Raw genomic sequence first — 13,914 nt, 5'->3', positions numbered from 1 at the left:
CAATGCTGGTTCAACACTCGTAAAACAATCAATGTGATTCATCATATCAGCAAGAGAAAAACCAAGAACCATATGATCCTCTCATTAGATGCAGAGAAAGCATTTGACAAAATACAGCATCCATTCCTGATCAAAACACTTCAGATTGTTTGGATAGAGGGAACATTCCTCGACATCTTAAAAGCCATCTATGAAAAGCCCACAGCAAATATCATTCTCAATGGAGAAGCACTGGGAGCCTTTCCCCTAAGATCAGGAACAAGACAGGGATGTCCACTCTCACCACTGCTATTCACCATAGTACTGGAAGTCCTCGCCTCAGCAATCAGACAACAAAAAGACATTAAAGGCATTCAACTTGGCAAAGAAGAAGTCAAACTCTCCCTCTTCGCCGATGACATGATACTCTACTTGGAAAACCCAAAAGCCTCCACCCCAAGATTGCTAGAACTCATACAGCAATTTGGTAGCGTGGCAGGATACAAAATCAATGCCCAGAAATCAATGGCATTTCTATACACTAACAATAAGACTGAAGAAAGAGAAATTAAGGAGTCAATCCCATTTACAATTGCACCCAAAAGCATAAGATACCTAGGAAGAAACCTAACCAAAGAGGTAAAGGATCTATACCCTAAAAACTATAGAACACTTCTGAAAGAAATTGAGGAAGACACAAAGAGATGGAAAAATATTCCATGCTCATGGATTGGCAGAATTAATATTGTGAAAATGTCAATGTTACCCAGGGCAATTTACACGTTTAATGCAATCCCTATTAAAATACCATGCACTTTCTTCAGAGAGTTAGAACAAATTATTTTAAGATTTGTGTGGAATCAGAAAAGACCGCGAATAGACACGGGAATTTTATTTTATTTATTTATTTACTTTTAATTAATTTTTATTGGTGTTCAATTTACCAACATACAGAATAACACCCAGGGCTCATCCTGTCAAGTGTCCACCTCAGTGCCCATCACCCATTCCCCTCCAATACCCGCCCTCCTCCCCTTCCACCACCCCTAGTTCGTTTCCCCGAGTTAGGAGTCTTTATGTTCTGTCTCCCTTCCTGATATTTCCCAACATTTTTTCCCTTCCTTTATATTCCCTTTCACTATTATTTATATTCCCCAAATGAGTGAGAACATACACTGTTTGTCCTTCTCCGATTGACTTATTTCACTCAGCATAATACCCTCCAGTTCCATCCACATTGAAGCAAATGGTGGGTATTTGTCGTTTTTAATTGCTGAGTAATATTCCATTGTATATATAAACCACATCTTCTTTATCCATTCATCTTTCCATGGACACTGAGGCTCCTTCCACAGTTTGGCTATTGTGGCCATTGCTGATAGAAACATCGGGGTGCAGGTGTCCCGACGTTTCATTGCATCTGAATCTTTGGGGTAAATCCCCAACAGTGCAATTGCTGGGTCGAAGGGCAGGTTTATTTTTAACTCTTTGAGGAACCTCCACACAGTTTTCCAGAGTGGCTGCACCAGTTCACATTCCCACCAACAGTGTAAGAGGGTTCCCTTTTCTCCGCATCCTCTCCAACATTTGTGGTTTCCTGCCTTGTTAATTTTCCCCATTCTCACTGGTGTGAGGTGGTATCTCATTGTGGTTTTGATTTGTATTTCCCTGATGGTAAGTGATGCAGAGCATTTTCTCATGTGCATGTTGGCCATGTCCATGTCTTCCTCTGTGAGATTTCTCTTCATGTCTTTTGCCCATTTCATGACTGGATTGTTTGTTTCTTTGGTGTTGAGTTTAATAAGTTCTTTATAGATTTTGGAAACTAGCCCTTTATCTGATATGTCATTTGCAAATATCTTCTCCCATTCTGTAGGTTGTCTTTTAGTTTTGTTGACTGTATCCTTTGCTGTGCAAAAGCTTCTTATCTTGATGAAGTCCCAATAGTTCATTTTTGCTTTTGTTTCTTTTGCCTTTGTGGATGTATCTTGCAAGAAGTTACTGTGGCAAAGTTCAAAAGGGTGTTGCCTGTGTTCTCCTCTGGGTTTTGATGGACTCTTGTCTCACATTTAGATCTCTCATCCATTTTGAGTTTATCTTTGTGTATGGTGAAAGAGAGTGGTCCAGTTTCATTCTTCTGCATGTGGATGTCCAATTTTCCCAGCACCATTTATTGAAGAGACTGTCTTTCTTCCAATGGATAGTCTTTCCTCCTTTATCGAATATTAGATGACCATACATTTCAGGGTCCACTTCTGGGTTCTCTATTCTGTTCCATTGATCTATGTGTCTGTTTTTGTGCCAGTACCACACTGTCTTGATGACCACAGCTTTGTCCTACAACCTGAAATCTGGCATTGTGATGCCCCCAGCTATGGTTTTCTTTTTTAAAATTCCCCTGGCTATTCGGGGTCTTTTCTGATTCCACACAAATCTTAAAATGATTTGTTCTAACTCTCTGAAGAAAGTCCATGGTATTTTGATAGGGATTGCATTAATCGTGTAAATTGCCCTGGGCAATATTGACATTTTTACAATATTAATTCTGCCAATCCATGAGCATGGAATATTTTTCCATCTCTTTGTGTCTTCCTCAATTTCTTTCAGAAGTGTTCTATAGTTTTTAGGGTATAGATCTTTTATCTCTTTGGTTAGGTTTATTCCTAGGTATCTTATGCTTTTGGGTGCAAGTGTAAATGGGATTGACTCCTTAATTTCTCTTTCTTCAGTCTCATTGTTAGTGTATAGAAATGCCATTGATTTCTGGGCATTGATTTTGTATCCTGCCATGCTTCCAAATTGCTGTATGAGTTCTAGCCATCTTGGGGTGGAGGCTTTTGGGTTTTCTATGTAGAGTATCAGGTCATCGGCGAAGAGGGAGAGTTTGACTTCTTCTTTGCCAATTTGAATGCCTTTAATGTCTTTTTGTTGTCTGATTGCTGAGGTGAGGACTTCCAGAACTATGTTGAACAGCAGTGGTGAGATTGGACATCCCATACAGGGGAATTTTAAAAAAGAAAACCGTAGCAGGGGCATCACAATGCCAGATTTCAGGTTGTACTACAAAGCTGTGGTCATCAAGACAGTGTGGTACTGGCCCAAAAACAGACACATAGATCAATGGAACAGAATAGAGAATCCAGAAGTGGACCCTGAACTGTATGTTCAACTAATATTCGATAAAGGAGGAAAGACTATCCATTGGAAGAAAGACAGTGTCTTCAATAAATGGTGTTGGGAAAATTGGACATCCAGATGCAGAAGAATGAAACTGGACCACTCTCTTTCACCATACACAAAGATAAACTCAAAATGGACGAGAGATCTAAATGTGAGACAAGATTCCATCAAAATCCTAGAGTAGAACACAGGCAACACCCTTTTTGAACTTTGCCACAGTAACTTCTTGCGAGATACATCCACAAAGGCAAAAGAAACAAAAGCAAAAATGAACTATTGGGACTTCATCAAGTGAGAAGATTTTGCACAGCAAAGGATACAGTCAACAAAACTAAAAGACAACCTACAGAATGGGAGAAGATACTTGCAAATGACGTATCAGATAAAGGGCTAGTTTCCAAAATCCATAAAGAAGTTATTGGGGAGGGGGAGGGGCAAGATGGCGGAAGAGTAGGGTCTCCAAGTCACCTGTCCTCAACAAATTACCTAGAAAACCATCCAATAATCCTGAATATCTACGAATTCGGCCTGAGATTTAAAGAGAGACCAGCTGGAACGCTACAGTGAGAAGAGTTAGCGCTTCTATCAAGGTAGGAAGACGGGAAAAAAAATAAAGAAACAAAAGGCCTCCAAGGGGGAGGGGCCCCGCGAGGAGCCGGGCTGAGGCCGGGGCCAGTGTTCCCAGGACAGGAGAGCCCCGTCCGGGAGGAGCAGGAGCTGCACCAACCTTCCCGGGGGAAAGGCCTCCCGGGAAATTGGAGCAGGATCCCCAGAAAGGCGGGGATGCCCTCGGGCTCCCGGGGACAGTAACAGAGGAACTGCGCCCCGGAGAGTGCGCCGAGCTCCCTAAGGGCTGCAGCGCTCGGCAGGACCCGGAGCAGCTCGGAGGGGCTCGGGCGGCGGCTCCGCGGAGGGGGCTGCGCGGCTCCAGGAACAGCTCAGCGGCAGCGGCTTGGGCGGCGGCTCCGGCGGCGGCTCCGCGGAGGGGGCTGCGGGGCACCGGGAACAGCTCGGCTGCGGTGGCTCCGGCGGAGGAAGAAGCTCCGCGGAGGGGGCGGCGCGGCTCCGGGAACAGCTAGGAGGGGCTCAGGTGGCGGCTCCGCGGAGGGGGCTGCGGGGCGGGAGCGCGAATCCAACAGCGCAGTCCCCAGAGCACAGGGCGCCGGGACACAGCCCAGGATCTGGCCTCCCCCAGGGAGAGGCAGAGGCCCAGAAGGCCCAGGACAGCAAGGACGCTCCTGCCTGGAACTGAGCAGATCAGTGGCCCCGCCCTGGAGCCCCCAGGCCCTGCAGACGGAGAGCCCCGGAGCTACTGCGGGGGCTGACTCCAGGGTCCCAGAGCTGCCCCCGCCACTGTGGCTTCCTCACGGGGCCTCACGGGGTGAACAACCCCCACTGATCCCTGCACCAGGCAGGGGCAGAGCAGCTCCCCCAAGTGCTAACACCTGACAATCAGCACAGCAGGCCCCTCCCCCAGAAGACCAGCGAGACGGACCAGTTCCAAGGGAAGTCAAGGGACTTAAAGTATACAGAATCGGAAGATACTCCCCCGTGTTTTTTGTTTTTGTTTTTTTTGTTTTTGTTTTTGTTTTTTTTTTGTTTTGTTTTGTGCTTTTTTTTGTCTCTTTCTTCTTGATTTCTGATTGCTTCCCCCACCCCACCCCCCTTTTTTTTCTTTTTTCTCCTTTCTTTCTTTTTCTTTCTTTTTCTTCTCTTTTTCCCCTTTTTTCCTTCTTTCTCTTTTTTCTTTTTCTCTTTTCTTTCCTTCTCTCTCTTTTTCTCCTTTTCCCAATACAACTTGTTTTTGGCCACTCTGCACTGAGCAAAATGACTAGAAGGAAATCCTCACCTCAAAAAAAAGAATCAGAAACAGCCCACTCTCCCACATAGTTACAAAATATGGATTACAATTCAATGTCAGAAAGCCAATTCAGAAGCACTATTTTACAGCTACTGGTGGCTCTAGAAAAAACCATAAAGGACTCAAGAGACTTCATGACTGCAGAATTTAGATCCAATCAGGCAGAAATTAAAAATCAATTAAATGAGATGCAATCCAAGCTAGAAGTCCTAATGACGAGGGTTAACGAGGTGGAAGAACGAGTGAGTGATATAGAAGACAAGTTGATGGCAAAGAGGGAAACTGAGGAAAAAAGAGACAAGCAATTAAAAGATCATGAGGATAGATTAAGGGAAATAAATGACAGCCTGAGGAAGAAAAACCTACGTTTAATTGGGGTTCCTGAGGGCGCCGAAAGGGACAGAGGGCCAGAATATGTATTTGAACAAATCCTAGCTGAAAACTTTCCTAATCTGGGAAGGGAAACAGGCATTCAGATCCAGGAAATAGAGAGATCCCCCACTAAAATCAACAAAAACCATTCAACACCTCGACATTTAATAGTGAAGCTTGCAAATTCCAAAGATAAGGAGATCCTTAAAGCAGCAAGAGAAAAAAAGTCCCTGACTTTTATGGGGAGGAGTATTAGGGTAACAGCAGACCTCTCCACAGAGACCTGGCAGGCCAGAAGGGGGTGGCAGGATATATTCAGGGTCCTAAATGAAAAGAACATGCAACCAAGAATACTTTATCCAGCAAGGCTATCATTCAAAATGGAAGGAGAGAGAAAGAGCTTCCAAGACAGGCAGCAACTGAAAGAATATGTAACCTCCAAACCAGCTCTGCAAGAAATTTTAAGGGGGACTCTTAAAATTCCCCTTTAAGAAGAAGTTCAGTGGAACAATCCAGATAAACAAGGACTGAATAGATATGATGACACTAAACTCATATCTATCAATAGTAACTCTGAACGTGAACGGGCTTAATGACCCCATCAAAAGGCGCAGGGTTTCAGACTGGATCAAAAAGCAGGACCCATCTATTTGCTGTCTACAAGAGACTCATTTTAGACAGAAGGACACCTACAACCTGAAAATAAAAGGTTGGAGAACCATTTACCATTCAAATGGTCCTCAAAAGAAAGCAGGGGTTGCCATCCTTATATCAGATAAATTAAAATTTACCCCGAAGACTATAGTGAGAGATGAAGAGGGACACTATCTCATACTCAAAGGATCTATCCAACAAGAGGACTTAACAATCCTCAATATATATGCCCCGAATGTGGGAGCTGCCAAATATTTAAACCAATTAATATCCAATCTCAAGAAATACCTTGATAATAATACACTTATACTTGGTGACTTCAATCTAGCTCTTTCTACCCTGGATAGGTCTTCTAAGCACAACATCTCCAAAGAAACGAGAGCTTTAAATGATACACTGGACCAGATGGATTTCACAGATATCTACAGAACTTTACATCCAAACTCAACTGAATACACATTCTTCTCAAGTGCACATGGAACTTTCTCCAGAACAGACCACATACTGGGTCACAAATCGGGTCTGAACCGATACCAAAAGATCGGGATATTGCCCTGTATATTCTCAGACCATAATGCCTTGAAATTAGAACTTAATCACAACAAGAAGTATGGAAGGACACAAACACGTGGAGGGTAAGGACCATCCTGCTAAAAGATGAAAAGGTCAACCAGGAAATTAAGGAAGAATTAAAAAGATTCATGGAAACTAATGAGAATGAAGATACAACCGTTCAAAATCTTTGGGATGCAGCAAAAGCCGTCCTGAGGGGGAAATACATCGCAATACAAGCATCCATTCAAAAACTGGAAAGATCTCGATTTCAAAAGCTCACCTGACACATAAAGGAACTAGAGAAAAAGCAACTAATAGACCCCACCCCCAGCAGAAGAAGACAGTTAATTAAAATTCGAGCAGAACTCAATGATATCAAGACCAAAAAACTGTGGAACAGATCAACAGAACCAGGAGTTGGTTCTTTGAAAGAATTAATAAGATAGATAAACCATTAGCCAACCTTATTAAAAAGAAGAGAGAGAAGACTCAAATTAATAAAATCATGAATGAGAAAGGAGAGATCACTAGCAAAACCAAGGAAATACAAATGATTTTAAAAACATATTATGAACACCTGTCCGCCAATAAAGTAGGAAATCTAGAAGAAATGGACGCATTCCTGGAAAGCCTCAAACTACCAAAACTGGAGCAGGAAGCAATAGAAAACCTGAACAGGCCAATAACCAGGGAGGAAATTGAAGCAGTCCTCAAAAACCTCCCAAGACACAAGAGTCCAGGGCCAGATGGCTTCCCAGGGGAATTCTATCAAACGTTTAAAGAAGAAATCATAACTATTATACTAAAGCTGTTTGGAAAGATAGAAAGAGTTGGAGTACTTCCAAATTCGTTCTATGAGGCCAGCATCACCTTCATTCCGAAACCAGACAAGGCCCCACCAAAAAGGAGTACAGAGCAATATCCCTGATGAACATGGATGCAAAAATTCTCAACAAGATACTAGCCAATAGAATCCAACAACACATTAAGAAAATTATTCACCATGACCAAGTAGGATTTATCCCTGGGACACAAGGCTGGTTCAACACTCGTAAAACCATCAATGTGATTCATCATATCAGCAAGAGAAAAACCAAGAACCATATTATACTCTCCCAGAAATAAATCCCACTTCATCATGGTGAATAATTCTTTTAATGTACCATTGGATTTGGTTTGCTATTATCTTATGGAGAATTTTTGCATCCACATTCTTATGGGATATTGGCCTCAAAGTCTCCTTTTTAGTGGTGTCTTTGGTTTTGGAATGAAGGAAATTTTGGTTTCACAGGATGAGTTTCGAAGTTTTCCTTCCACTCCTATTTTTTGGAACAATTTGAAAAGAATAGGTATTAACTCTTCTTTAAATGTTTGATAGAAATCCCCTTGGAAACCATCCAGCCCTGGACTTTTACTTTTTGGGAATTTTTTTTTTAATTTTTTATTTATTTATGATAGTCACACAGAGAGAGAGAGAGAGAGAGAGAGAGAGAGAGGCAGAGACACAGGCGGAGGGAGAAGCAGGCTCCATGCACCGGGAGCCTGATGTGGGATTCGATCCCGGGTCTCCAGGATCGCGCCCTGGGCCAAAGGCAGGCGCCAAACCGCTGCGCCACCCAGGGATCCCTGAGCTTGTAGGTTCTTTTGAATTGAGTATACTTGTAACTATACCATCTGTGAATAAAGATATTTTAATTCCTTCCTTTCAATATAGTTGATCAATTATTTATTTATTTATTTATTTATTTATTTATTTATTTATTTTTAAGATTTTATTTATTTATTCATGATGGACAGAGACAGAGACAGAGACATAGGCAGAGGGAGAAGCAGGCTCCCCACGGGAAGCCCAATGCAGGACTCAATCCCAGGACCCTGGGATCATGCCCTCAGCTGAAGGCATACACTCAAGCACTGAATCGCCCAGATGCCCCTTGATCAATTTTTTAAATTGATTTTCCTCTACTTCAGTAGTCAGGGTTACCACTATATTTTTGGACATAAGTGGAGATAATAGCCAACCTTGGATCCTTTCTACCATTCAAGTCTCAGGAAGAACACTTTCAGTAATTCATCATTAATTATGTTGTCTGAGTGTGATCCTTATCAGAACAAATTATTTTCTTCTCTCCCTTTGTTTCTATATATGTATGTGTATATATGTATATATATGTAATATTATATCATCTATCTATCTATCTATCTATCTATCTATCTATCGATCTATCTATCATCTATGTTTTATTGGAGTTTGGTTTGCCAACATATAACATCCAGTACTCATCTAGTCAGGTGCCCCTTGGTGCCCATCACCCAGTCAGGCCATTTCCCCCCCCCACCTCCCCTGCTGGTACCCCTTGTTCGTTTCTCAGAGTTAGGAGTCTCTCATGTTTTGTCACCTCTCTGATTTTTCCCACTCATTTTCTCTCCTTTCCCCTATAATCCCACAGGTAGGCCACGTTATTCTACTAACAAACAGAAACATATTCACTAAATACAAGTCTCAGACAGGGTTATTCTGAGACCATGATAAAATGAAACAAAGCATGGCTGTTCCATAATTGTGTCCAAGCACAGGCAAAAGGAAAGTCCCTGTGCCACACATAAAATACCATACACCCACTCTCTTGGACAAAATGAGTGACTGCTGCTTCTTTACCAACTATAAATTTATCATCCTTTGAATCCCTCCTTCCTGTAGATAAGGTGTATTGAGATAGACAACCAATGAGAAGATTATCCATGCCTTCTGAAAGCATTCAAATTAGACTGGATCTTCCCTTGTGTTACATCATCCTTCAATCATTCGACCAAAGCTCAAATCCTGTAGAAGGTTCTCTTTAACAGCCTCTTACTGACACTCCCTGTGATTCTCCATGGTGTGTTCCCCCTCATTGCAACTTGTTTAATTAATGTTCCTGGAGCTCTTTTGGCTGGAGGACATTGAAACCTTAACCTATGAAATTTGCTTGATGCTTTGGATGAAAATCAGTTGGCTATGTGAATAGGTGGCTCTATTTCTGGAGTTGATTATCATCCATTTGTCTATTTGTCTACTCTTAAAGTCTTGATTGCTGTATATTGTCTTGATTACTGTAACTTTATAGCAAGTCCTGACGTAGGGTAACATAACCTGTCTTCCTCAAGAATGTGTTGACAACTCCAGATACTTGGTTTTTCTACATTCGTTTTTAGTCAATTTGTAAATTACTTTTAGAAGTCTGCTGCAGTTTTCATAGCAGTCAAAATGAATCTGTAGACAATCAGGGGAGAAATGACATATAACTTGAGTTTTTCTAAAAAAAGAAACAAACCAAAACACATACTCTTAACCATAGAGAACAGAGAGTTACCGGAGGGGAGGTGGGTGGGGGATGGGTAGGTAAAACAGGTTGAAGGGGATTAAGAGCACATTTACCTTGATGAGCACCGTGCAATATATGGCATTTTTGAATCACTACATCGTGCACCTGAAAATGATAGAACACTGGACGTTAACTACACTGCGATTAAAGCTTTTTGTTTTTTAGCCTTTTTGCATTTATTTTAGTTCTCTTAAGCTTTCTCTTCATGATATTTTGTAGTTTTGGTGTAGGAATATTGTACACTTTTGCTAGATTTATTCTTAGATATTTGGAATTATAACCGTATTATTTCTTAAACTGCACTTCCAATTGGTAATAATCAGTATATAGAGACAGCTGACTTTTTTTTTAATGACTTACCTGCAACCTTGCTTTTTAATTTAAATTTTGTTAGTTAACATACAGTGCAATATTGATTTCAGGACTAGAATTCAGTGATTCATTGCTTACACAAAATACACAATGCTCATCACAACAACTGCCCTCCTTAATACCTGCCTGCAACCTTATTAAACATACTTATTATTTGGAGCAAGTTTTTGTAGGCTGAACATGTTTTTCCATGAAAAAAATCATGTTATCTAGAAAATCACATTTTGACTTCTTCTTTGCCAATATTTATAATTTTTATTTTATTTTCTTGTCTTCTAGCACTGATGAAGACCTCTGGTACATCGTTAAATAAGGGAGGGGTTGCCCCTGATCCTATGGGGTGAACACTTAGCCTTTTATGTTTGAGTATAATGTTACACATAAGTTTTTCACTGCTATCCTTCACGGGTTGAGGAAGTTTCCTTCTCTTCCCAATTTTCTGAGAATTTTTATCATATATGTGTGTTAAATTCTGTCAAAAGCTTCTTTTCTTTCTATTCATAACACCATATCATTTTGTTTTTATTCTGTTGGGATACATTACATTACCAGATTTGTAAATGTTTAAGCAACTTAACATTTTATCCAGTTCACACTGGCCTCATAAAAGGACTTGGGACATTTTCACTTTTAATCAATTTTCTGGAAAAATTTGTGTAGAAATGGCATAATGTCCTCCTTAAATGTTTAAGAGAATACACTGGTGAAACTGACTGGGATGGAGTGTGCTATTTGGAAAGTTTGGATCGTAAGTTCTATGTGGGACCATGTGCATAGCCTGTTTTGCCATATGTCAGTTTGGTAAGTTTGTATAGTTTCAAGGAGTTTTGTCCTTTCCACCTAAATTTTCCAAATTGTTGTTATCCAGTTTTTATGGTATATTTTACTTTCTTTTAAATTTCTACAGAGCCTATAGTGATGTCCAATTCTGCATTTCTTATGATTTTGAGACTTCCTCTCTTTTTCTTGATCTTGTATGTCTCAGGCTATATAAACCTGCCGATTATTTTTAAAGAATGACTTTTCAAATTTGTTGACTTTCTAGAGTTTTTTTAGTTTTGTTTTGATGCTCTTCACTGTTATTTTAAGCATTTCATTCTTCTATCTACCATGGATTTGATTTTCTGTTCTTTTTTTTTTCATTTCTTAAGGCAGAAGATGATTGATTTAAGATGTGTCCTACAAATTTAACTTTGATTCAGTTCAGAATATTTTGTAAATTCCCTTGTGATTTCTTCTCAAAAAGATTTATTTTCGATTGAACAAACTTGAGCCTTTTTCTATCATAATCACACCCTAATTCATACAGAGGTTGGCAGGTGTGTGTTTGCAGTCATAAGGGGAAAAGAAATATGTTCTATTTTATTTTTAAGCCACATTAGTGAGATGTGATTGACATACGAATAGCTGTATATATTTAAGGCATATAAGTTGATTAAAAGTAACTTAGAAAATGTACAAAAGGAAGAAAGGAGGATACAGAGCACCAGCCTAGAGCGTGTCAACCTGTATAGATGTTTAGAGGAAGAGGAGCCCTTAACTAAGTCAAAGGATGGGATCCACACAGGAAGGAAGAAAACCAGAAGAGAGTGGTTTCATGAAATTCAAGAGATATCAAGGAAGAGGAAGCAGGCAGCATGTTTAATGTTACTAAGAAGTTAAACAGAAGCACAGCAATGATACTGTGATGTCACATCATGCTGGTTGTTGAAGAGCACGAAAAAAGAAGTTTAGAGGGCAGAGGGGGATGCAAGATTTGTTGGAGGGAGAGGGGAGAATAGGAGACAGCCCAATTAGACAACTTATGATAAAGGCTTTGCTGTAAAGGGTAGCAGGTATGTGGACCAATAATTGGTAGGGAAGTGTAATCAAGGAAGGTATTTGTTTAAAATGGAGTAGAATGGAGCATGATTGTATGCTGATGGGAATAACCACTAGAGCAAAAGAACATGAGGATGCAAGAGAAACAGTAATTACCTGCAGGAGTTAGATCTTTTAAAGGGTCAGAATAAGGATTAGATCAACTAGAGATCTTGCCTTGTTATAATTATGACCTACCTGCCTCAGGCTTCATACTCTTACTTAAAGACATGCTGATACTTACATCCTTGTATGTATGGCCAAATTGAGAATGAGAATATTAGCAAACCAGTAATGGCCAGAGGATGAGGGAATGAGGTTTGAAGTCCATGAGATCCAGACTGAGTACTGGAGGTTAATGTAGACTGACAAATTTAAATGTTGAGAAGTGTGTTGGTTAGGGATTACTGTGTGCCACTGCTAGATCTAGGGCATGTGTGTGAGTGCCTTGGTGTGTTTGTATGTTCAGAGTTGGGGGTTGGAGATGTGGAAAGATCCCATTGTTAAGAAAAAGCCAAATCCCTACAATGAAGGAGAGAATGGAGGGGACTTTCTCTTCCTTGAGGGCAGGGGGTGGGGGGAGAAAAGGGCAGTCCTCAAGACAGAAGAAAAGCTAGGAACAGGAATCAAACCAGAGTGGAATATCCCCAGAAGGCATAACTTTTTGTGGGGAAGAAGGTGATGGGTGATTTTCTATGGGCTCTAAGAACATTGATATTTAGCCATCATTTCCCAGTAGTTTTGTTCCATATTATAATTGCCTCTAGTTCCTCTACTTACCTTTTACCTGACAGTAAGATCTACTGCTCTCATAAAGTCTAGAGTGGTGTTTGGGGGGATTTCAGGAGAAGGGCATCAGGCAAAGCATTGCATTACTGTTCCACTTTGGTCCTACTCCAAGGGAATCTCCTCCTGGACATCCAGACGGAGACCAGCATCCAATCCAATCTGTGATCCCCTGAGAGGGTTTTGACACATAGAGAAGTGGCTGGCAGGTGGATACTGGCAGTGGGCTTGAAGCAAACTCCTCTTACAAACATAACTTGGGTGACTCAAAGAGACCCTGAGATCAGGAGAATGGGCAAAGCTTTGGGTTCTGTCCAGTGTGGGTTATTCAATAGGAGTGGGGATGAGATTCCTCGGATTTTTTGGACTTCCAGTACAGGGAAGGGATTCCAGTACATGGGAAATGGTGCCCAGCTGCGACCCAGGAAAAGAGAGTGAGGCTGGACAAATGGACTTCCAGAGATACCTACAAAACTGGGAGAGAAGGGAGGGGCAGATGGGACATGCCCTCACATTTGGTGCTGTCTCTCTTCACAAATTGGTGCACCGGGAAGCCTCATTGTCCTGCCTGGCACCATGCTCGCCCAGCCTCAGAAATGGGGAGAAAATGCAAAGGAAGAAGTTGGCTACACTGGATAAGGGGAGAGGGAAGGGGCGCTTCAGTACTTTTGCTGTATTCCAAAATTGGGAGCCTGGCAGAGACCTCCCTCCTCTGAGTCTCTCCAAGGCCCTTAGTGGAACAGGGGAGGTGGAGCAGGAAGTAGGAGTTTTAATAACTGGTCTCATGGTCTGGGTAGAGGTCTCCCAGGCTAAAGAGGAGAGGAAGAAGTTGTCTGTCCTGAGTGACTCCACTACTGTGGATCAAAGATCTTTTCTGGAAGCAGTACTTTTTTGAAATCTGGCCAGAACTGAGGCTCATGTCAGAAAATG

This window comes from Vulpes vulpes, unplaced genomic scaffold (genome assembly GCF_048418805.1).
Source record: "Vulpes vulpes isolate BD-2025 unplaced genomic scaffold, VulVul3 u000000693, whole genome shotgun sequence".
Lineage (NCBI taxonomy): Eukaryota > Metazoa > Chordata > Mammalia > Carnivora > Canidae > Vulpes > Vulpes vulpes.
Note: the sequence above shows the minus strand (reverse complement) of the source record.